A 22,223-nucleotide genomic window follows, 5' to 3' on the forward strand; every position below is an offset into this window, starting at 1 on the left:
CCACGCTATAAACCAACCATCGCTCCACCTCTAATGCGCATATTATACTTATGTCCCTTCGCTCATTTCATTCGTAGAGTTCGCACTTCACACCGAAGGGGAGAAATCGAACTACAGGTCCTTACACCGCGTTTCCCATACTTGGGTAGCAATTTTTGTTGTGATGCAAAATGGAAACCCCATGTGTGTCCGCTGACTTGGGTAGCAGTTTTCATCGCGCTGTGAAATGGAAACCCCGAGTTACCCAGACTTTGGTGGCTCTTCGTGGCCCCACGACATGGAAATCTGAAGTTCCACAGACTCTTGGGCGATTCAGGGTGTGCCCCGACATGGAAACAGCGAGTTCCCCAGACTTGGGCAGTGGTTTCGAAACACCCCAAGTTCCCCGCATTTCCCTCGTGCCGTAAAATGCGGAAAACTGTGGTTCCATCAAGGGAAGGACATGGAAACCCCAAGCTTCCCAAGCTTGGGCGCCAGGATGCAACATGGAAAACCCCGAGTCTCCGCAGGCTTGGGCACCGCCGGCTTCGGCCGTGGCGCAACATGGAAAACCCAAGTTTCCCCAGGCCTGGGCGCTGGGGCATGACATGGAAACCCCCAATTTCCGCAGGCTTGGGTGCCACCGGTTTAGGTCGTGGCGCGACTCGGAAACCCAAAGTTTCCCCAGGCTTGGGCATTGGGGCACGACTCGGAAACCCCAAGTTTCCGCAGGCTTGGGCGTCACCAGTTTCGGTCAGGGCGCGACATGGAAACCCCAAATTTCCCCAGGCTTGGGCGCCACCGGTTTCGGTCAGGGCGCGACATGGAAACCATAAGTTTCCCAGGCTTGGGCGTGACTTGTAAACCCCAAAAAAATTTGCGCTGGGTGGAAACCCAAATTTTGTTTCTACGCCGGGCGGAACCCCCAAATTTTAGGCGCCGGGTGGAAACCCCAAATTTTTGGCGAGACATGGAAGCCCCAAATTTTGGGCGCTGGGGCGCGGCATGGAAACCTCAAATTTTTGGTGCAACATGGAAGCCCCAAATTTTGGGTGCCCGGTGGGAACCCCAAATTTTAGGCACCGGGTGGAAACCCCAAATTTTTGGCAAGACATGGAAGCCCCAAATTTTGGGCACCGAGGCATGACATGGAAACCCCAGTGTTCCTGGGCTTCGAAGCCTTTTCCATCACAGAGTGGAAACCCCAAATTTCCCGCCCCTAAGCAATGAAAAATTGTCGTCTAGAGGAAGAGGCAGAGGCACGAGAGGGTTGCCCAGATTTTGTTTGTGACAAGAGTGAAGCTCTGAATCGAGGCGACCAAGGGCTGAATCTCAGTGGATCGTGGCAGCAAGGCCACTCTGCCACTTGCAATACCCCGTCGTGTATTTAAGTCATCTGCAAAGGATTCTTCTCAACGACCGTTTGGAATTGAACTTCAAAGCTGCCCTGACCGAGATGCTTCACGGTCGCGGTTTGCAAATGACACGGGCCCTTGGGGGCGACAAAGCGACACCCCTACTATGGGTCGAGATACAATCGAAGAGTGACATGCACTGCTTCTAGCGTGGATTCTGACTTAGAGGCATTCAGTCATAATCCGACACATGGTAGCTTTGCGCCACTGGCTTTTCAACCAAGCGTGATGACCAATTGTGTGAATCAACGGTTCCTCTCGTACTAAGTTGAATTACTATTGCGGTGCAGTTCATCAGTAGGGTAAAACTAACCTATCTCACAACGGTCTAAACCCAGCTCACGTTCCCTATTGGTGGGTGAACAATCCAACACTTGGTGAATTCTGCTTCACAATGATAGGAAGAGCCGACAATGAAGGATCAAAAAGCAATGTCACTATGAATGCTTGGCTGCCACAAGCCACTTATCGCTGTGGTAACTTTTCTAACACCTCTAGCTTCAAATTCCGAAAATCTAAAGGATTGATAGGCCACACTTTCACAGTTTTTATTTGTACTAAAAATCAAAATCAAATGAGCTTTTACCCTTTTGTTCCACACGAGATTTTTGTTCTCGTTGAGCTCATCTTCGGACACCTGCGTTATCTTTTAACAGATGTGCCGCCCCAGCCAAACTCCCCACTTGGTTCATCCCGCATCGCCAGTTCTACTTACCAAAACTGGCCCACTTGGAGCTCTCGATTACATGGCGCGACTCAATGGAGCAGTCGCACCCTCTTACCTATTTAAATTTTGAGAATAGGTCGAGGGCGTTACGCTCCCGATGCCTCTAATCATTTGCTTTACCCGATAAAACTCGCGCGTGAACTCTAGCTATCCTGAGGGAAACTTCAGAGAAAACCAGCTACTAGATGGTTCAATTAGTCTTTCGTCCCTATACCCAAGTCAGACGAACGATTTGCACATCAGTATCACTACGAGCCTCGACCAGAGTTTCGTCTGGCTTCACCCGGCTCAGGCATGGTTCACCATCTTTCAGGTCCCAACAGGTGTGCTCGCACTTGAACCCTTCACATAAGCTCAAGGTCAGTCGACGATGTACCCCCCAAAGAGGGTATCTTGCCCGTCAGCTTCCTTTCACCTCGCAAGTTTTCAAACCCGCCGACTCGCACACATGCTAGATTCCTTGATCCGTGTTTCAAGACGGGTCGAATGGAAAGCCTGCCAACCAAAACCACGAGCACGTAGGTGCACACGGCCCGCCACAAGGGTGCACGCTTCATTCCTCAACCACTGCAGCGGCAAATCGACAGGCAGTAATCAACCTGCACTTGTGATGATGCAGCAACCCATGTTGGTTTGCACCTCAAGTCAAGCGGAGACCAGCCTGAGCTATTCCACATCCGACCAAGACGCATCGATAGCCTCCATCTGCTTCCCTCCTGGCAAATTCAAGCACTCTTTAACTCTCTTTTCAAAGTCCTTTTCATCTTTCCCTCACGGTACTTGTTTGCTATCGGTCTCTTGACCGTATTTAGCCTTGGACATAATTTACCACCCAATTAGGGCTGCATTCCCAAACAACCCAACTCGCTGACAATGCCTCGTGATGTGGCAGGGTCCCGGGCCAATGGGGCTGTCACCCTCTCAGGCCGCCCCTTCCAAGGGACTTGGCCCAGGTCCGTCGCTGAGGACGCTTCTACAGACTACAATTCAGGTGGCGCCACCGCCCGATTTTCATGCTAGGCTCTTCCCGGTTCGCTCGCCGCTACTAGGGGAATCCTTGTAAGTTTCTTTTCCTCCACTTAATTATATGCTTAAAGTCAGTAGGTGTTCTCGCTTGAGCTGAGGTCACAAAGTTGGAGCTAAATCTGCCCTACCCCATTGGAGGACAAGAGAGAGCAAAGAAAGTTCGAGCAATGCCACACAAAGCCCGCATCGGCTAACGCCGACTGCCCATCCAAGGGGACAAGATCACCGCTCGCCGACACATGCCATGATACATCGCTTGAGGTATTTCATCTGACCGCATCGCATGGGGCACAGATGACCAGCTCCGCTACTCCCTAGCATATTTCAGGAAGCGCATTTGAATGGGATGTGATGCCTAGACAGACGTGCCCTCGACCGAGGCCTCGGGCGCAAATTGCGTTCAAAAACTCGATGATTCACGGGATTCTTCAATTCACACTAAGTATCACATTTTGCTACGTTCTTCATCTTAACAAGAGCTGAGATATCCATTGCCGAGAGTCGTTTCCACGTATTACCAAAAAATCGGCCACAAAACTGAATAGGGGCACTGCCCCACAACAAATGTAAAGCCAAGGGGCAAAAGGAGGAAAAACGCATGAGAGAAAGAGAAACAAAGGTGTCTAACCCCCTCATGGGGGGAGGCTTCAAAAAAGGACAATCTCCCCCAGCCCCACGCCCTTGCAAAAAGGCAGGAAATGCGTGGAACAGCGATTGAGAAGGACTAGGGTGGCCACCCCGAGAGCTCGCACTACTTTTAGCCCTTCCCTGACACCAGCCCACAACAATTCCCCCTCTTCTCCATAGAGCTAGGGACCGAAAGGAAGAAAAGGGTAGAAAACAAAGCACAAACAAAGCACAAGCCTCCCAAGCCCCGTGCCTTCAGTAAAAGGGGGGAATTGAAGGGGATGACGATCGACAAGGATGAGGGTGGCCACCCCAAGATCTCGCACTGCGTTTCGTCCTTCCGGAACACCAATCCACAACAATCCCACCTTTTCTCCATAATGCTAGGGGTCATGAGGAAGAAGGGAAGAAAACAACAAGAGAGAAATGAATATATCAACCGTGGCTACCGGCTCACAAGGGCAGACTTCAAACAGAGAACAAGCTTCCCCAACCCCGTGCCTTCACAAGAAGGAGGGAATTGCAGGGGACGATGATCGAGAAGGACTAGGGTGGCCACCTTGGGAACTCGTACTGCTTTTCATCCTTCCCGAACACCAATCCACAACAATCCCACCTTTTCTCCATAAAGCTAGGGGACAAAAGGAAGAAGGGAAGAAAACAACATGAAAGAAAAAGAGATATCAAACGCATCCACCAGCGCACAGGGGGAGGCTCAAACAGAGAACAAGCTTCCCCACCCCCGAGCCTTCGCAAAAAGGGGGGAACTGTAGGGGATGGCGATTGAGAAGGACTAGGGTGGCCACCCTCGGAACTTGCACTGCTTTTTGTCCTTCCTGAACACCAATCCACAACAATCCCACCTTTTCTCCATAAAGCTAGGGGCCAAAAGCAAGAAGGAAAGAAAACAACAGGAAAGCAAGAGATATCAAACGTGGCTACTGGCTCACAAAGGGAGGCTCAAATAGAGAACAAGCTTCCCAAATACCGCGCCTTCATAAAAAGGGGGAAACTGTAGGGTACGGCGATCAAGAAGGACTAGGGTGGCCACCCTGGGAACTCACACTACTTTTCGTCCTTCCCGAACACCAATCCAAAACAATCCCACCTCTCCTCCATAAGGCTAGGGGCAAAAGGAAGAAGGGAAGAAAACAACACCAAAGAAACAAAGATCCCAAGAAAAGAGAGAAGCTCAACAACATGTTGAGCAGATGTTCGCTAACCCAAAATAAATCAAACAAGGCACCCAATCAAAAAAGCGCCCCACCTCTTCACACCCTCCCACATGCATTCAGCGCAACACCCTTTCTAGCTTTAGAACATAGAAAACAACCAAGCAAATAAATCACAACCCAAAATTGACCAATAGAAAAGACGAGGGCCATGATGAGACCAGTGTCTGGAGCACGTCACTGAGAGGCAAACGGCCCCCCAACCTAGTGGCATGAGGCTTCAAACGAAAAATAGACTGCTGCCCATAACACAAACCCACCCCGCTATTCCACCCCTCCGTGTACAAAACACCCAACAACCTTTCCAGCGAGAGATTCAACAGGGGTCAAAGAATCAAACTCCAAAGAGGATTTGTCACGGGTCGACAATCAACGCTAGAGAAATCCGCGGGCCACAAATACATCAATGGTGTAAGGCCACTAGAGAGAGGGATGTTCGCAAAGCGCACACCACGAAACGAAGAAATGACGAAAGTCCCACAAAAAACCCACAATCCAAAGGGAGGAACAAAGACACAACCTGCTACTTCTTTTTCCCTCAGAAGGGGAGTGACTCATGAGAGGATGAGGAATCCCCTCGATTGCAAAGGCACGAGATAAGATTGCCACCCTCATGCTCGTCGGTGGGGAAAATTGCGATCTCGATGGAGCTAAAACCGAGGGATGGGTTTTTCATTACCTGGACACCCAACCCTTCCGCGAGGGCATGTCGAGGAAAGGTCGGGAAGGACTAGGATGGCCATCCCAATGGGTTGAATCGCTCTTCATCCATCCCATACTGACTGCACTCTAACAATCTCCCCTCACGGAAGGTTTGAGCTACCAAGCATGCGCACACCCACTCCCTCGACCCAACCACCAGTGAAAAAGCTCACCCAGTCAACACATCAACCGCATCGCCTTTTCGAGAGAACCAACTATGGAAGCCCGCACCCTTGGCCCATGCTTTCCAATGAACAAAAGACCGAGCACCGCCACTATGAATGAGTCTAAATTTATCCATCGTATTTCCCAAGCACCTCAACTGCAGCAACCATGCCCGGCTGAACAGATCATCGGAAGGGCTCCCAAGAAACAAGCTTCCGAACCCCCTACAGAAACACATTGGGGGGAAGAAAAACAAAGGATGGGTGGGACAAGCACAAGCATGGCTTGCAAGCACACACGAAAAAACAAGCGTTACCTCGAGACAAGCAACCAACAATGTTCCCGCCAAACACCAAACCCGCTCCCCTAGAGACGCACCACAAAGTCCCACATTGCAATCGACGCCCAACCAACCCGAACCAAAAAAGAAAACCCTTGCTATCAATGATCTTACCGCAGGTTCACCTACTGTAACCTTGTTACGACTTATCCTTCCTCTAAATCATAAGGTTCAATGAACTTCTCAAGACGTCGACGACGGTGAACCACCATCGTCGACGCAATATGAACACTTCACCGGATCATTCAATCGGTAGGAGTGATGGGCGGTGTGTAAAAAGGGCAAGGACATAGTCAACACGAGTTGATGACACGTGCTTATTGGGAATTCCTCGTTGAAGACCAATAATTGCAATGGTCTATCCCCATCACAATGCAATTTGAGAAGATTTCCTGATCCTCTCGAACCAGGAATAAAAACTCGTTGGCTGCATCAGTGTAGCGCGCGTGTAGTCCAGAACATCTAAGGGCATCACAGGCCTGTTATTGCCTCAAACTTCCATGGACTAAATGGCCATAGTCCATCTAAGAACCTGGCCGCGAAGGGGAGCCTCCACATAGCTAGTTAGCAAGCTAAGTTCTCGTTCGTTATCGGAATTAACCAGACAAATCGCTCCATGTTATAGACATTTCTGTGCCTTACAGCATGAAGCATGAAATGTCCATAATCTAAGGGATCCAAAGTCCCTAAGACATGTTGTTCCTACCCCTAGAGGAACAAGGTCAGCAAACCACAGCACTGAATAGCAGTTCTCCACCTGAAAACACTCAAAAACAGGCTAATTCTGGATCATGTCAACTGCTCCACTGAGCATCTGCGCTGAATGTCAACTGCTCCACTGTGTACCTGCGCTGAATGTCAACTGCAAAGAAGGCTACCTATGCTGGGTGAGTTTGGACAAGTGGCACAGTCATTCCTCAAGGTGTCAATGCCCAGGAAGCTTCCAAAATGACACTTGGATCAGGGAATTCGACCGGTGATGAGTAAGAGGGTCTAGATCTCCAAGTGGAAGCAAGAACCTCCAAGTGGACTCAAGAACTGAAGAATAACTAAAGTGAGAGAGGACACTAGTCAGCTTCATGCCAAGCTCAAGCTAACTCATCCTTTCTCCAAAAATCCTATATATAGATCTCTCTCATGAGGTCTAGGGAGGCTGGAATCTTGTGAATGTAAGGAAGTGCTGTTGGTTTGAGTATAGAACTATTGGGTGATTTGCTTTGAAGGAGGTGAAGAGAAGATTTCTTTCTGCTGGGAGGTGATGCTGGATTGGGCCTCTTATGGTTGTATCACTTCCTGAACTTTACTTCTTCCATTAATAAAGCATTTGAGGTTCTTCTATATGCATGTGTCTCAATGGTGTATTGTTATGCTTGTGTATTTGATTTATTCTAATCCTTGAATCAATTATGAATGTATGCTTCTTGTAGTTTCCCTCTCTTGCCATTTTGCAGGATCTTGGTGTAGCTGGGCTAGTGAAAGAGCAAGGAGATGGGAGCAAGCAGCAAGGAGAGAAGATTGGATCAACCATTAGCGAAAGACATCGGTTAGTGGATCTCTTTCTCCCCTATTTTACTTTCATAAAGAAGAAATCTTAGATAGATTTGCTTCGATTGTTGCTGAGGTACTATCACTCTTAGAGTGGGATAGGGTCATTCCGCATTGGATACTTTTCCCAACAACAAATTGGCGACTCCGCTAGGGAACGTATCTTGTTGGTTGTTTGTGTTTTTGCTATTCATTTCATAAACACAGGGAGTACCGAATCGAACTGCATTTGGATCTTTCAAATGCAAAGTAGAGGGCAGCTACTCTAGCTAAGTTTCTGAGCATGTTTATGATTTGAAGAGCTGATCCACAAGGACTCTGAACAGCTCTTAGTGATAGCTTTTCATCCTCCTTTTCATCCCTTAGTGTGTACTTGATTGATAGCTTCTGATTTGGCCAAAAACTGTTGATTTTTGAACAATTTGTGACCCGAAAACTGAGAAAAACAAAAGTTTATCTCTTCATTGCAGGCACTGTGAAGGCAGTCTGCATTTCATCGCAGGTCCTGAAGGGGCTACCTATGCTGAATGTCAAACTGACAGTGTACCACCTGCGTTGAACCAGTTTTGCCTTGTGCAACTGGGGTTCCCTGCTGTTTATTGCCCTGTCTTCATCCTTGTTTTTGTAGCCTGTTGTCAGTCAATGTGCCTATCTGAAACCAACTTTCCTTGCCACTATTCTGCCTCGTTTGTATAAAGAAACTGTATTTGTTCTTTGTGTATTTCTTATATCATTTGCAGTTTCCCATAACGAAAGTGAACTAGTCTTGCTGTGGCCTCTTAGATCTTGACCTGTGATAAGTGTCGATTTGATATTGAGAGTTAGTTTTTTTGCTGTTCATAGATGATTGAGATTTTACTTTCATCATATGGTTTGAATTTATATATTTCTAGTGTCGAAACAAGTAAATCTTAAGGTGTCTTTTGATTTTGGACAAGCTTGTTTGCTTTCACTTGAAATCGAATTCAAAGTTATACAACAACTTTCCTTTTGTAATACATCAACATTAAGAAAGAGAAAAGAAATACCTGCATTGTGCATTTTGAATTTGATAAGTTTGTATGTTGATTTAGGAAAAAGTGCATTAGTGTGTGCTCTTTGATCTGTGTGAAAGGATGATGTCTTTCTTTTCCCTCAGTAGTTAAGATTTTCATAAGTCGAAAAGATTGAAAAAGCTTGCTTCTCATCTTAGACTGCATTTAGGAATTTGTATCATACATCTCGTGGTGAACCTTGAAAGGCAAACTTTAAAAAGATCAACTTAAAATATATTGAATGAACCTAACAACGCTTTGAAACATAACGCAAACACATAGAGGTCTAAGCTAGAGACGTGTTCCGGCGTCGTTAAATGTAGTGACTGTCGATCTCGAAGAAGGTGGGTGATTCCTCCTGAGAGTCGGTGGCACTAATACGGACTTGTGCTCCCACGTACCATCGCGTATATATTGGAAGACCCCTATAGGCATATATCTTTTATCCATAGGAAGCCGTGTCGGCCGCCCTACTGATCGCAATGCAGTGAACACAGCATTCACGAAGATCGACCACCCGTACCGTAAAACGTATTCTGTGGTTTTGCGAAAGGTTTGGCACACCCTCTGCCTAGATCTCCAGAGCAGTTTCTTTTGGCCTTTTTCAAACTCTATAACTGAAAAAGTCCATCCAAGCATTTGTCACTTCAGGCTCGTTAAAACATCGAAGGAGACTAGAGTCATCTTTAGCTTTTTCTCGACTCTTAAAAAGTGAAAAAGCAAGTTGTGTCTAAAAGCGTCTAATAAAATTCATTCAATTCGGAAACACAAATTTCCCCTTTTAATATTTTGGTTTATCGAGTAATCCACAATCGTGGAAGAAAGTCAATTGAAACCCCGTCGTTCGCGGAGGCTTACGAGTCAACCGTCTTTGTCTCCGGAATCGAAAACAGTACGGACAAAGCGAACTCGTTTAACCGGTTCAAAATCTCCTATAAAAGTTAGAACAAGTGTTCCAACTGCATCTGAGGTTCCAGTTACTCCAAACATTTCTGGAAACCCTGCCTCTATAGAAGAAGTTCAACAGCCACAGAAGGACAGTAATACTGATCCTAGTCTGGGGGAAAATACTTGCATAACTGAACCAGTTCCATCTATAACCGGTCCAGAGAGTTTTGTTCCTCAAATAACTGTCGCTGTCGAAACAACCACTTCTTCGGCACCAGAAATATTTTACAGACCTGACGGTCTTCCTCTTCCACCGAGTTTGATTGCGATAGAGGAAATTGCAGAGGATCCGCAAGCAAGTACTCCAACCCATTTTGGAGTCGGGGTCACTCTATTTCCTTCATCAGAAGTTAATCCACAACAAGTGGAAGTTCCTGTAGAATCGCTAGGCAATCTATTGGATAGACTTAAAATGTCTGAACAACCGTCATCATCTAGGACTGTGTCAAATGACACAGCGACAGCAGAAGCCCCTGCCGTCACTCCGACAATGTTTGTCGGCATACCAACTATCCCAACTAGCTCACAACCACTAGAAGGAGTCCACCAAGGGACTATTTCGATAGTATGGTCTGTTCCAGTTTGTTCATCCGGAGTAATATCCAGCAACTCTTACGTTGAAACTCGACAGATTGATCCTTATGTAGGTCAATTTGGGTCATCTAGTCCTCAAGGACTAACAATCCCTCTGAGTTCTGGATTACTACCATATGGGGGGCAGTATGCCCTTTCATTACCTCCTCCGAGAGGATATCCATATGGCAGTTCTCAACAGTATTCAGGTTATACTGGAATTGCATCAAGTAGTTGGGTACCTATGCTACCTCAACAACCAAGGGTTGTATATTCTATGCAACAGTGTGTACCTATGACGAACATCCCAACCACACCGGCTATTGTAACTGTGTCACAAGTTCAAGCGATACCTGTTACATGTCAACCTCAGATTTCTCAGGTTGTAATGCAACAGCCTCTTGAACATGGGTCACAACCACAATCGCCAACTGGTGGGGCGACACAGGTCCAAACGGGTACAATTACCCCACACCTCGGTCCAACGGTTAGCATAGCACAACAGAACATGGCTTCACAACCATGGTTAGTGCAATACCAACAACCACAATTCCAGCAAGTATACCAAGGTTCTGAGCAACAGATCTTTGCGAACAGTGGACAACCGTATATCCAAAACGGTCAAAACCAACCACTTTACAGTGGTCAAGTCCACCAACCGTATCAGTCATACCAACATCAATTACATTATGCTGGTATGCAAAGGCCCACTGCTCAAGCGATTCCATCGTACCCTAGTTATGCTTCGCCTAACCTGAATCAACAGTTACCATTCGTGGCAACTCTAGAGTTACCTGATTTACACCAGTTAACAAACGATCCGATTGCTTATTCCCCTTGGTGGCCAGCGATTCCTCATAAACTTCCATCTGACATTCCTAAATTCAATGGAAATCCAGGTGAAGACCCATCGAATCACGTGATGAATTTTCATCTGTGGTGTTCGTCGAACACCCTGAACGATGATTCGATAAGACTTCGCCTTTTTCATAGGACATTGACGGGTCGAGCGGCTAAATGGTATATTGAATTACCTAGAGCCTCTTTCGACAATTTCAGTTCCCTAGCCATGACTTTCTTAACCCATTTCCAATTACCGATAAGGTATGAAACTGGAACAGAAATATTAACCAACTTCAAGCAGACGACGGCCACACATATATCCGATCATATACATGAGTGGCGTCGTCGTCGCAGGATGGTAAAGACTTACATTCCAGATCAGTTGTTAGCTGAATGGTTTATAAATTCGTTACTTCCTGCCATAACGGAAGATGTGGCCAAGGGGGGAGTCGTAACGGAGGAGCAAGTTATTGCTCGTGCATAATATCTAGACTTAGTATATACTCAGTCTGGCACACTCTATGATAAAATACCTGACGCCCCTAGACCGGAATTTTCAATTCCTCCTCCTCCTGAATCAAATAGTGACTCTCATGCCGGCGATGGCGTGATTGGCGCAACAGACATGAAATCGACAAAGGCTATATCTAAAAAGGCCCGTATGATTTCTGGTCAAAATGCAAATGAGGAACTTCTTGCCTCGGAAGTAAGTGTCGTGTCGGACGACAAAGGCAAACGACTGAAGCAACCAGGGGGCAAGAAGAAAAAGAAAGGGAGAAAAAGGAAACCCCCTACGGGGTGTCATATATGCGATGAGGATCATTGGACAGCAGATTGTCCATACAAAGTTGAGCTTAAAAGATTCTTTAAGAGTTCGAAAACCTCAGCTGTGTTGACTGATCCGTTTCCAAGCCCGAGAACCGAACTGGTTGCTAATCAAAATGCTTGCTGATCCCAAGTGCTTATGTTGTCTGTATCAAAGCAGCAAAATGATGCTTTGACGAGGAATAAGGATTACAGGAATCCAAAGCTGTCGAACAACAAGGCTAATGAACAACCTAGTAGTTCGACAACAACTTTGACCGAAGTTGTGCCACCCATCGTCCCTGAGCCAATGATAAAGTCGCAAAAGGGAGCAGTACACAAATTGACATTTAATCCTTGTACGAAAATAGCACAGATAGAGGACCTGGCCCAATCGTCGTCCGTTATGTCGACACTTGAGGTACCGCAAAATTGCTTCTCCCAAGAGCAAGCTTTATTATCAGCAATAGGTGGAGTTGACCCAATGGATTCCAATCTTGTGGCCTTTGATCATAAAGGATATGACCCTCAGTTACCAGCTCAACTAGTTTTCCTTATTCAAGTGAAAGCCCTCAACAAAACTGTTCATCGAACAATTATTGATGAGGGGGCATCTACATGCATTATGTTGATGAGTTGCTGGAAAACTTTAGGATCTCCAACCTTGTCGAGGTCTGCGACGACGTTAAAAGCATTCGATGGAAGGACATATACCCCATATGGTATACTAAATAACTTGAAAGTTAAACTAGAGGGAAAAACGGTAGAAATAGATGTTGAAGTCATCGATGGGAATCTTGATTACAACATCCTACTAGGAAGACCATGGATATATGCCATGGCAGCTGTTGTGTCGACCTATTTTAGGAAGATTGCATTTCCCTTCCAAGGAGGAATTACAATCGTTGACCAACAAACTTTTCTCCCCAATAGTTCGCAAGTTACGGGAAGCATTCCAATGATCCATGGAAGGAATCATTCGCTCCAAAATATCGGAGTAGGTCTCCTAAAAGACCCTGCCTTAATGGGTACTTTTGCCCTACCGCCTCCGAGTAATCTGGCGGAAGTGGCCACAGTGGAATATGAAACCTTCTACATCTAATGGATTTGGATGCCGAGGACGGTTCTTATCTTGTGTCAACCTCATTAAAAAATGAAACAAATCCCCTTTCTCAAAGGTAAACCTTCATTCCAACCACCGAGTTGAATGCAATGAAGCTTGGGGGGCATGTGCCTCGATTTGCGTTATTATGCTGGGGGCATGCAAACTTATCATCGAGCAGTTTTACTGCGGAATTTATGCTTGTTAAAAAATAAAAAGCGAGATCCGAGCAGTTTTAGCACATAGTTCATGCTCATTAAAAAATAAACATAAGATTGAGTAGTGTTTTGGCGCATTCAAGCTCGTTAAAAAATGAACCCATCCCGGTAAATAACCATTGAGTACGTAACCTGATCAACCATAAAAGCCTTGGTCGTGTTTGTGTACCGTCACCTCCACTTTTCATTTGGCCAATCGTTTACCTCCATATGATTGTTTACCCATTTTGAGGAACAGCTGCGAAGAGTGATTTCACCTAGCCATCCTTGTGACACTACCGTGATTGGAAAATTCCAACCTGTACCTGGAATCATCTGCTAACCCTGTTCATCACTCGTTCCTCAGAAGACAAGTCTTCTTTAAGCTCTTTTCAACTGACTCGTAAAATATGAAAAGTTTGCCGAGTTTTGGCCTTCCAGCTCGTTAAAAGGACCGGAAGAGCTATCCCTCCTCTAGATTTTAATCTTTTTGGACCTGAGGGATTATTGCACAAAAAGGTCGAGCGCTTGTTTTATTCGGCTAGTTAAAATTATCGAAAACTCATCCCTTCTGTATTGTTTTATACTTTTTCGGACTTAAGGGATTAGATGACAAAAAAAGAATTTTGGAGTTAACTTTCTGTACCTTTTCAGACTCTCTAAAAATGAAACGGACCGAGTTTTCCTTGTCGTTAGACTCGTTAAAAGGATTAAATAGCGACAAACTTGTCTTTAGACGAGAACGAGTTTCCCTATCGCTAAGCTCGTTAAAACATAGCGATGGGCCTGCCCGAAGGGCAGGTTATAGAACAAGCATATGTTATCCTCCTCAAGCTTGACAAAAATAAAGAGGTACTGGTCAGAAATGACTGGGGAAAAATTGGGAGAACCTCAAAGCTTTAATGGTAGCAAGTCGCTCTTGAACATGACACTTTTCCTCCGTACCACATCGGGTTGGGTTGTTTCATTCACCGGTCTCATCACCATGGTCTCGCCAAACCATCCACATTTGGGGTAATGCTACCGATCCATCACATCAGTGTCGTTATATGTTCAAGAGATGTTGTTCAGAAAGAGTCAACCGTGTCCCGTCCACTGCCATACATTATCCTTCATCCATCCATGATCGCCACCCTGAATCATATTTCACAGATTGTTTTCACCTCCATTAAAATCATTAGCTCCGTTCCGTGTCACTGATGTGGGATTCATTAAGGCCCTCCTTTGACGGATCGCTTCTTGTCGACTTCAGCTCATTATCCAAGAAGTTGATCTAGGAACACCCCCCTCAGTACTTTGAAGCTTGCATGCCTCAATGGCAAGTTTCTCACTTCCGGCGATAGGTATACATCAATGACCTTCGACTAGAAGATTTTGCGTGGTGTTCGACGCCAAGTCCTATATTCACACCACGTGAATTGTACTGCAGTACCTTGAGGGTCATTATCATTATCAGTGATTCCTCTCGCGCTTGTTAACGGTTTACATTATTGACCGGTAATCAAGCGATGTCTTTCCATGTTCGACTTCAGCGCAATTCTCACATGGATCGACTTGTACTTAGAGTGAAGATCGAACGAGTTTGAAGACCCCGGATCTAATTTCATCCATCCGGGCTGCGATATATATTCAGGAAATATAAAGACATTTGATATGTACATCATTACAGCAGATGATCATCCTACTCAAAGGATGATAATTTCAGCAGAGAATTATCAGTCTACCATCAGACGATCGTCTGTTATATGTACCAAAATTAATTTATAAAGCTGAGCATGGGAATGCCCGCCTCAGCTAGATCATGAAAGCAGAATGAAAAATAATGTATTGTATTGTATTTTATTACAGGTCACCTCTCAGCGATTGAATGAACTTCGGATCCTCCTGATAAAGCATTTCACCCGATAAACGACCTCATACTTTAGGGGGCAACTGTTATCGACATTTTTGTGCCTTACAGCATGAAGCATGAAATGTCCATAATCTAAGGGATCCAAAGTCCCTAAGACATGTTGTTCCTACCCCTAGAGGAACAAGGTCAGCAAACCACAGCACTGAATAGCAGTTCTCCACCTGAAAACACTCAAAAACAGGCTAATTCTGGATCATGTCAACTGCTCCACTGAGCATCTGCGCTGAATGTCAACTGCTCCACTGTGTACCTGCGCTAAATGTCAACTGCAAAGAAGGCTACCTGCACTGGGCGAGTTTGGACAAGTGGCACAGTCATTCCTCAAGGTGTCAATGCCCAGGAAGCTTCCAAAATGACACTTGGATCAGGGAATTCGACTGGTGATGAGTAAGAGGGTCTAGATCTCCAAGTGGAAGCAAGAACCTCCAAGTGGACTCAAGAACTGAAGAATAACTAAAGTGAGAGAGAACACTAGTCAGCTTCATGCCAAGCTCAAGCTGACTCATCCTTTCTCCAAAAATCCTATATATAGATCTCTCTCATGAGGTCTAGGGAGGCTGGAATCTTGTGAATGTAAGGAAGTGTTGTTGGTTTGAGTATAGAACTATTGGGTGATTTGCTTTGAAGGAGGTGAAGAGGAGATTTCTTTCTGCTGGGAGGTGATGCTGGATTGGGCCTCTTATGGTTGTATCACTTCCTGAACTTTACTTCTTCCATTAATAAAGCATTTGAGGTTCTTCTATATGCATGTGTCTCAATGGTGTATTGTTATGCTTGTGTATTTGATTTATTCTAATCCTTGAATCAATTATGAATGTATGCTTCTTGTAGTTTCCCTCTCTTGCCATTTTGCAGGATCTTGGTGTAGCTGGGCCAGTGAAAGAGCAAGGAGCTGGGAGCAAGCAGCAAGGAGAGGAGATTGGATCAACCATTAGCGAAAGACATCGGTTAGTGGATCTCTTTCTCCCCTATTTTACTTTCATAAAGAAGAAATCTTAGATAGCTTTGCTTCGATTTTTGCTGAGGTACTATCACCCTTAGAGTGGGATAGGGTCATTCCGTATTGGATACTTTTCCCAACAACACTCCACCAACTCAGAACGGCCATGCACCACCACCCATAGAATCAAGAAAGAGCTCTCAATCTGTCAATCCTTACTATGCCTGGACCTGGTAAGTTTCCCCGTGTTGAGTCAAATTAAGCCACAGGCTCCACTCCTGGTGGTGCCCTTCTGTCAATTCCTTTAAGTTTTAGCCTTGTGACCATACTCCCCCCAGAATCCAAACACTCTGATTTCTCAAAAGGTGTTGGCAGAGTCCTTAGAGCAACATCCACTGATCCCTGGTCGGCATCGTTTATGGTTGAGATTAGGATGGTATATGATCGTCTTCAAGCCCCCAAATTTCATTCTTGATTAATGAAAACATCCTTGGCAAATGCTTTCACAGTGATTCGTCTTTCATAAATCCAAGAATTTCACCTCTGACAATGAAATACGAATGCCCTCGACAGTCCCTATTAATCATTACTCCGGTCCCGAAGGCCAACACAATAGGACCAGACTCCTATCACGTTATTCCATGCTAATGTATTCAGAGCATAAGCTTAGTTTGAGCACTCTAATTTTTTCAAAATAATAGCGCTGGAACCGTGACCCAGCCAATTAAGGTCAGGAGCACACCGCTGACAAAAGGGATGGAAGGGCAGGTGCACACAAAGTAGGCGGACCTACCTTTACGACACAAGATCTAGCTACAAGCTTTTTAACTGCAACAACTTAAATATACGCTATTGGAGCTAGAATTACCATGGCTGCTCACACCAGACTTGGCCTCCAATGGATCCTCATTAAGGGATTTAGATTGTACTCATTCTAATTACCACACTCGATGAGCCCGGTATTGTTATTTATTGTCACTACCTCCCCATTTCAGGATTGGGTAATTTGCGCGCCTGCTGCCTTCCTTGGATGTGGTAGCCGTTTCTCAGGCTCCCTCTCTAGAATCGAACCCTAATTCTCCATCACCCGTCACCACCATGGTAGGCCTCTATCCTACCATCGAAAGTTGATAGGGCATAAATTTGAATGAAGCATCGCCAGCAAAAGGGTTGTGCGATCCGTCGAGTTATCATGATTCACCGGAGAACCGGGCAAGCCCGCACCGGCCTTTTATCTAAAAAATGCATCCCTTCCAAAGAGTCGAGACTTGGTGCACGTATTAGATCTAGAAATACTAAGGTTATCTGAGTAGTATGGTACCATCAGAAAAACTATAACTGATTTAATTAGCCATCTGCAGTTTCACAGTCTGAATTAGTTCATACTTAGACATGCATGGCTTAATCTTTGAGACAAGCATATGACTACTAGCAGGATCAACCAGGTAGCACCCTCCCACTTCAAAGGGAATTCTGGGTTCTCTCTTACCGAGAGCCAACCTGAACACCCATCAAGTCAAAGAGATGTCAAAATATCATGTAAAACTTTTATGCCTTGCACCTCTTACATCCCAAGAAGGAAGCACACGCAACATGGCAAGGACATGTTGAAACAATGGGCAGACCTGCCAAGCCACAACGCACCAAGGCCACTTCGGAGTTTGCAGCCATGGCCCAACCAACAAGAAAATGAGCGATCACTCACCCACTCCCTTAGAAATGCCTCTAGAGGCCTCCATGCCCCGCACAGAGGCCACCTAGGAGTCCATCCAAACAGCAACGACGATGGACCTCGATCTCCCGACCGCCTGCGGCAGCCTCAATGCGAAGGAAAAGGAAGGAAATAAAAAGAGGACGACCAACCACACAAATCCTATCATATAAAGGCCATACAAACCTCCCCGCGCCGCACCGATGCCACCTAGGAGTCCACCCGGACAGCAGCAACAGTGGACCTCGATCGGATGATCACCCGCGGCAGCCTTGACACAAAGGCAAGGGAAGGAAATCATACAAGACAAACTGAGCCCACAAACTCCCTTAGAAATTCCCCCCAACCCACCCCTCGCCTCCCCGCACAGGGGCCACCTAGGAGTCCACCCAGACAACAGCAACGATGGACCTCGATCGCATGATCACCTGCGGTAGCCTCAATGCAGAGAGGAAACGGAAGGAAATAAATCAAGACCAACTGAGCCCACAACCTCTATTAGAAATGCCCCCTGACCCTCCACGCCATGCACCGAGGCCACCTAGGAGTCCACCCGCGATAGTAGCAACAGTGGACCTCGATCACTTGACCACCTGTGGCAACCATGATGCGAAGGCAAAGGAAGGAAATAAATGAAAATCAAGAGGGTTGCTACACAATACAAGAACACATATCCGAACAGGAGGAGGGATCTGGCAGCTCCACACAACACGCACCCTACATACAGGCAACCTAGGAGATTTCCCACAACTTTACCGAATGGACGATGAATAATTTTCCCCTACGACCACCTCCATGCAAAGGAGGGAGGTCGAAGCATTCCACCTCGAAATCCTTCTTCCAGATAGCCCCCACCATCGGTGACTATAGTAGCAAGCCTCCTCCCCATTGGACCATGAGCGCATACACAATTGATACAACAAGTACCCCCCAACCCTCCCCGAAGAGAGGCCACCTAGGAGTCCACCCGGACAACAGCGACAATGGACCTCGATCGCATGATCGCCTATGGCAGCCTCAATGCAGAGAGGAAATGGAAGGAAATAAAACAAGACCAATCGAGCCCACAACCTCTCTTTGAAATGCCCCCCGACCCTCCACGCCATGCACCGATGCCACCTAGGAGTCCACCCACGACAGCAGCAATGGTGGACCTCGATCACTTGACCGCCTGTGGCAACCACGATGTGAAGGAAAAGGAAGGAAATAAATGAAAATCAAGAGGGTCGCTACACAATACAAGAACACATATCCGAATAAGAGGAGGGATCGGGTAGCTCCGCACCCAATGCACCCTACATACAGGCAACCTAGGAGGTTTCCCATAGCTTTACTAACCGGACGATGAATAATTTTCCCCTACGGCCACCTCCATGCAAAGGAGGGAGGTCAAAGCATTCCACCTCGAAATCCTTCTTCCAGATAGCCCCCACCATCGATGACTATAGTAGCAAGCCTCCTCCCCATTGGACCACGAGTGCATACACAATTGAAACAAAAAGTACCCCCCAACCCTCCCTGCAGAGAGGCCACCTAGGAGTCCACCCGGACAGCAGCAACGATGGACCTCGATCGCATGATCACCTGTGGTAGCCTCAATGCAGAGAGGAAATGGAAGGAAATGAAACAAGACCAACCGAGCCCACAACCTCTCTTAGAAATGCCCCCCGAACCTCCACGCCACGCACTGAGGCCACCTAGGAGTCCACCCACGACAACAACAATGGTGGACCTCGATCACTTGACCGCCTGTGGTAACCATAATGCGAAGGCAAAGGGAGGAAATAAATGCAGATCAAGAGGGTTGCTACACAATACAAGAACACAAATCCGAACTGGAGGAGGGATTGGGCAGCTCCGCACCCCACATATAGGAAACCTAGGAGATTTCCCACAACTTTACCAACTGGACGATGAATAATTTTCCCCTACGGCCACTTCCATGGAAAGGAGGGAGGTCGAAGCGTTCCACCTCGAAATCCTTCTTCCAGATATCCCCCACCATCGACATAGCAAGCCTCCTCCCCATTGGACCAGGAGCGCATACACAATCGAAACAATAAATGCCCATAAACATTGTGATTTAACATTTCCAACCGTAAAAGCCTACCACACATGCAAGATTCAAGGGAAAAGTCGACACCTCGATCAAACATATGGGCCAACACATCTATCAAAACCTCAAAGCCAACGCAACCATGAATGATGTGCACTTTGAAAGGAATGCCAACCCTTGACTTTAAAATAAGGAGAACAGTGCCTCACATCGCCCGACGGAAAGAGAAAGCAAGAGGGAGGGTAGGTGGTTTACAACCAAAACCCTTCCACGTCCCTCTTAAATGTATGCATCTCAATCGACAATGCCAACATGGCAAGAGTACAAGCACAAGACACCGGCACTATAAACAGCTGAACAATGAAGAGGCTAGCCATCACAAGGAGCCACACCACAACAACCCATACAACTCCAAAAACTTGGAGCAGAAGGGGAATTGTTCACATATGCCTCTGGGGACAAGCATGGCCAACATTACCGCTCATGCACTATCGAGTGGGTATGGAGAGAAGATGAAAATTGGACACCCTACAAATGACCCAACGCCATTCTTGAGGCAAACCCGAAAAACCAACTCAATTACCAACCCACCTTTCACACGAAAAGCAAAACCCTCTGCACCAAATAGGGAGGAGGTGAACAATATAGCGAGGAGCCAATTTCAATGGAGCCACAAATGGCTACCCAGCCCAATCAAAATTCTCTATTTGCAACAACCGAGGGGCACGATAGCAACATAGGCACGACAGAGTTTTTGGGCTTCCATCTGGGACCACAAAAACGAAGGCTCAAAGGAGCTCTGAGAAAACTTTCAACATTCTTATCGTTGGGATGGGAAAGAGGGATGGGGATGAGCATGGCCCACATTACCGCTCATGTGCTACTGATTGGGGATGGAGAGAAGATGAAAATCAGCCGCCCTACAAATGACCTAAGTCCATCGTTTGGGCAAACCCGACAAAGCAACTCGATTACCAACCCACCTTCCACACGGAAAGAAAACCTATCACCAGTATCTTCTGGAGGGGCACGGGAGGGACCAGGACGAGCCAAGGAGCCACACCACAATAAGCCATGCAACTCCAAGAACTTGGAGAGTAGAAGGGGAATTGTTCACATATGCCTCCCGGGATGAGCATGGCCAACATTACTGCTCATGCGCTACCGAGTGCAGATGGAGAGATGATGAAAATCGGACACCCTACAAATGACCCAAGGCCATCATTCAGGCAAACCTAAAAACACAACTCGATTACCAACCCACCTTTAAAACAGAAAGAAAACCTATCACTGGTATCATCTGGAGGGGCACAAGGGGACCAAGACGAGCCAAGGATCCAAACCACAATAGCCCCTACAGCTCCAAGAACTTAGAGAGCAATTGTCCACATATGCCTCTCGAGACGAGCATGGGCAAAATTACTGCTCATGCGCTACTGAGTGGGGATGGAGAGAAGATGAAAATCGACCACCCTACAAATGACTTAAGGCCATCGTTAAGGCAAACGTGAAAACACAACTCAATTACCAACCCACCTTTCACATGGAAAGAAAACCTGTCGCTAGTATCATCTAGAGGGGCACGAGCGGGACCAGGACGAGCCAGGGAGCCCCACCACAACAGCCCATACAGCTCCAAGAACTTGGAGAGTGGAAGGGGAATTGTTCACATATGCCTCCCAGGACGAGCCTGGCCAATATTATCACTCATGTGCTACTGAGTGGGGATGGAAGGAAGGTGAAAATCGGTCGCCCTACAGATGACCCAAGGCCATCGTTTAAGCAAACACAAAAACACAACTTGATTACCAGCCCACCTTTCACACGGAAAGAAAACCTATCGCTGGTATCATCTGGAGGGGCACGAGGGGAGTAGGACGAGCCAAGGAGCCACACCACAACAGCCCACACAGCTCCAAGAACTTGGAGAGCGGAAGGGGAATTGTTCACATATGCCTCCCAAGACAAGCATGGCCAACATTACCGCTCATGCGCTACCGAGTGGGGATGGAGGGAAGATGAAAATCGGCCACCCTACAGACGACCCAAGGCCATCGTTCAAGCAAATGCGAAAACAAAACTCGATTACCAACCCACCTTTCACACGGAAAGAAAACCCATCACTGGTATCATCTGAAGGGGCACGAGGGGACTAGGATGAGCCAGGGAGCCACACCACAATAGCCCATACAGCTCCAAGAACTTGGAGAGCGGAAGGGGAATTGTTCACATATGCCTCCCAGGACGAGCCTGGCCAACATTACCGCTCATGCGCTACCCAGTGGAGATGGAAAGAAGATGATAATTGGTTGCCCTACAAATGACCCAAGGCCATCGTTCAAGCA

General features: G+C 46.6%; 1 non-coding gene and 3 pseudogenes across 1 annotated transcript; all 4 read right to left on the minus strand.

Annotated features, from left to right (window-relative positions):
* Positions 1-1,285: 1,285 nt before the first annotated feature.
* On the minus strand, positions 1,286-2,057 carry LOC149195339 (25S ribosomal RNA; annotated as a pseudogene; the record flags this gene model as incomplete).
* On the minus strand, positions 2,058-3,226 carry LOC149195340 (25S ribosomal RNA; annotated as a pseudogene).
* A 270-nt stretch (positions 3,227-3,496) lies between these two features.
* LOC149195341 (5.8S ribosomal RNA) lies at positions 3,497-3,650 on the minus strand. The gene has a single exon (XR_016255278.1). It is a non-coding gene; the product is annotated as a 5.8S ribosomal RNA (ribosomal RNA).
* Positions 3,651-16,446: 12,796 nt separating this feature from the next.
* On the minus strand, positions 16,447-17,556 carry LOC149195342 (18S ribosomal RNA; annotated as a pseudogene).
* Positions 17,557-22,223: the final 4,667 nt, after the last annotated feature.

Source organism: Pinus tabuliformis, chromosome 2_2 (genome assembly GCF_031772625.1).
Source record: "Pinus tabuliformis cultivar Carrire ecotype Pingquan chromosome 2_2, CPIR1, whole genome shotgun sequence".
Classification (NCBI taxonomy): Eukaryota; Viridiplantae; Streptophyta; class Pinopsida; order Pinales; family Pinaceae; genus Pinus; species Pinus tabuliformis.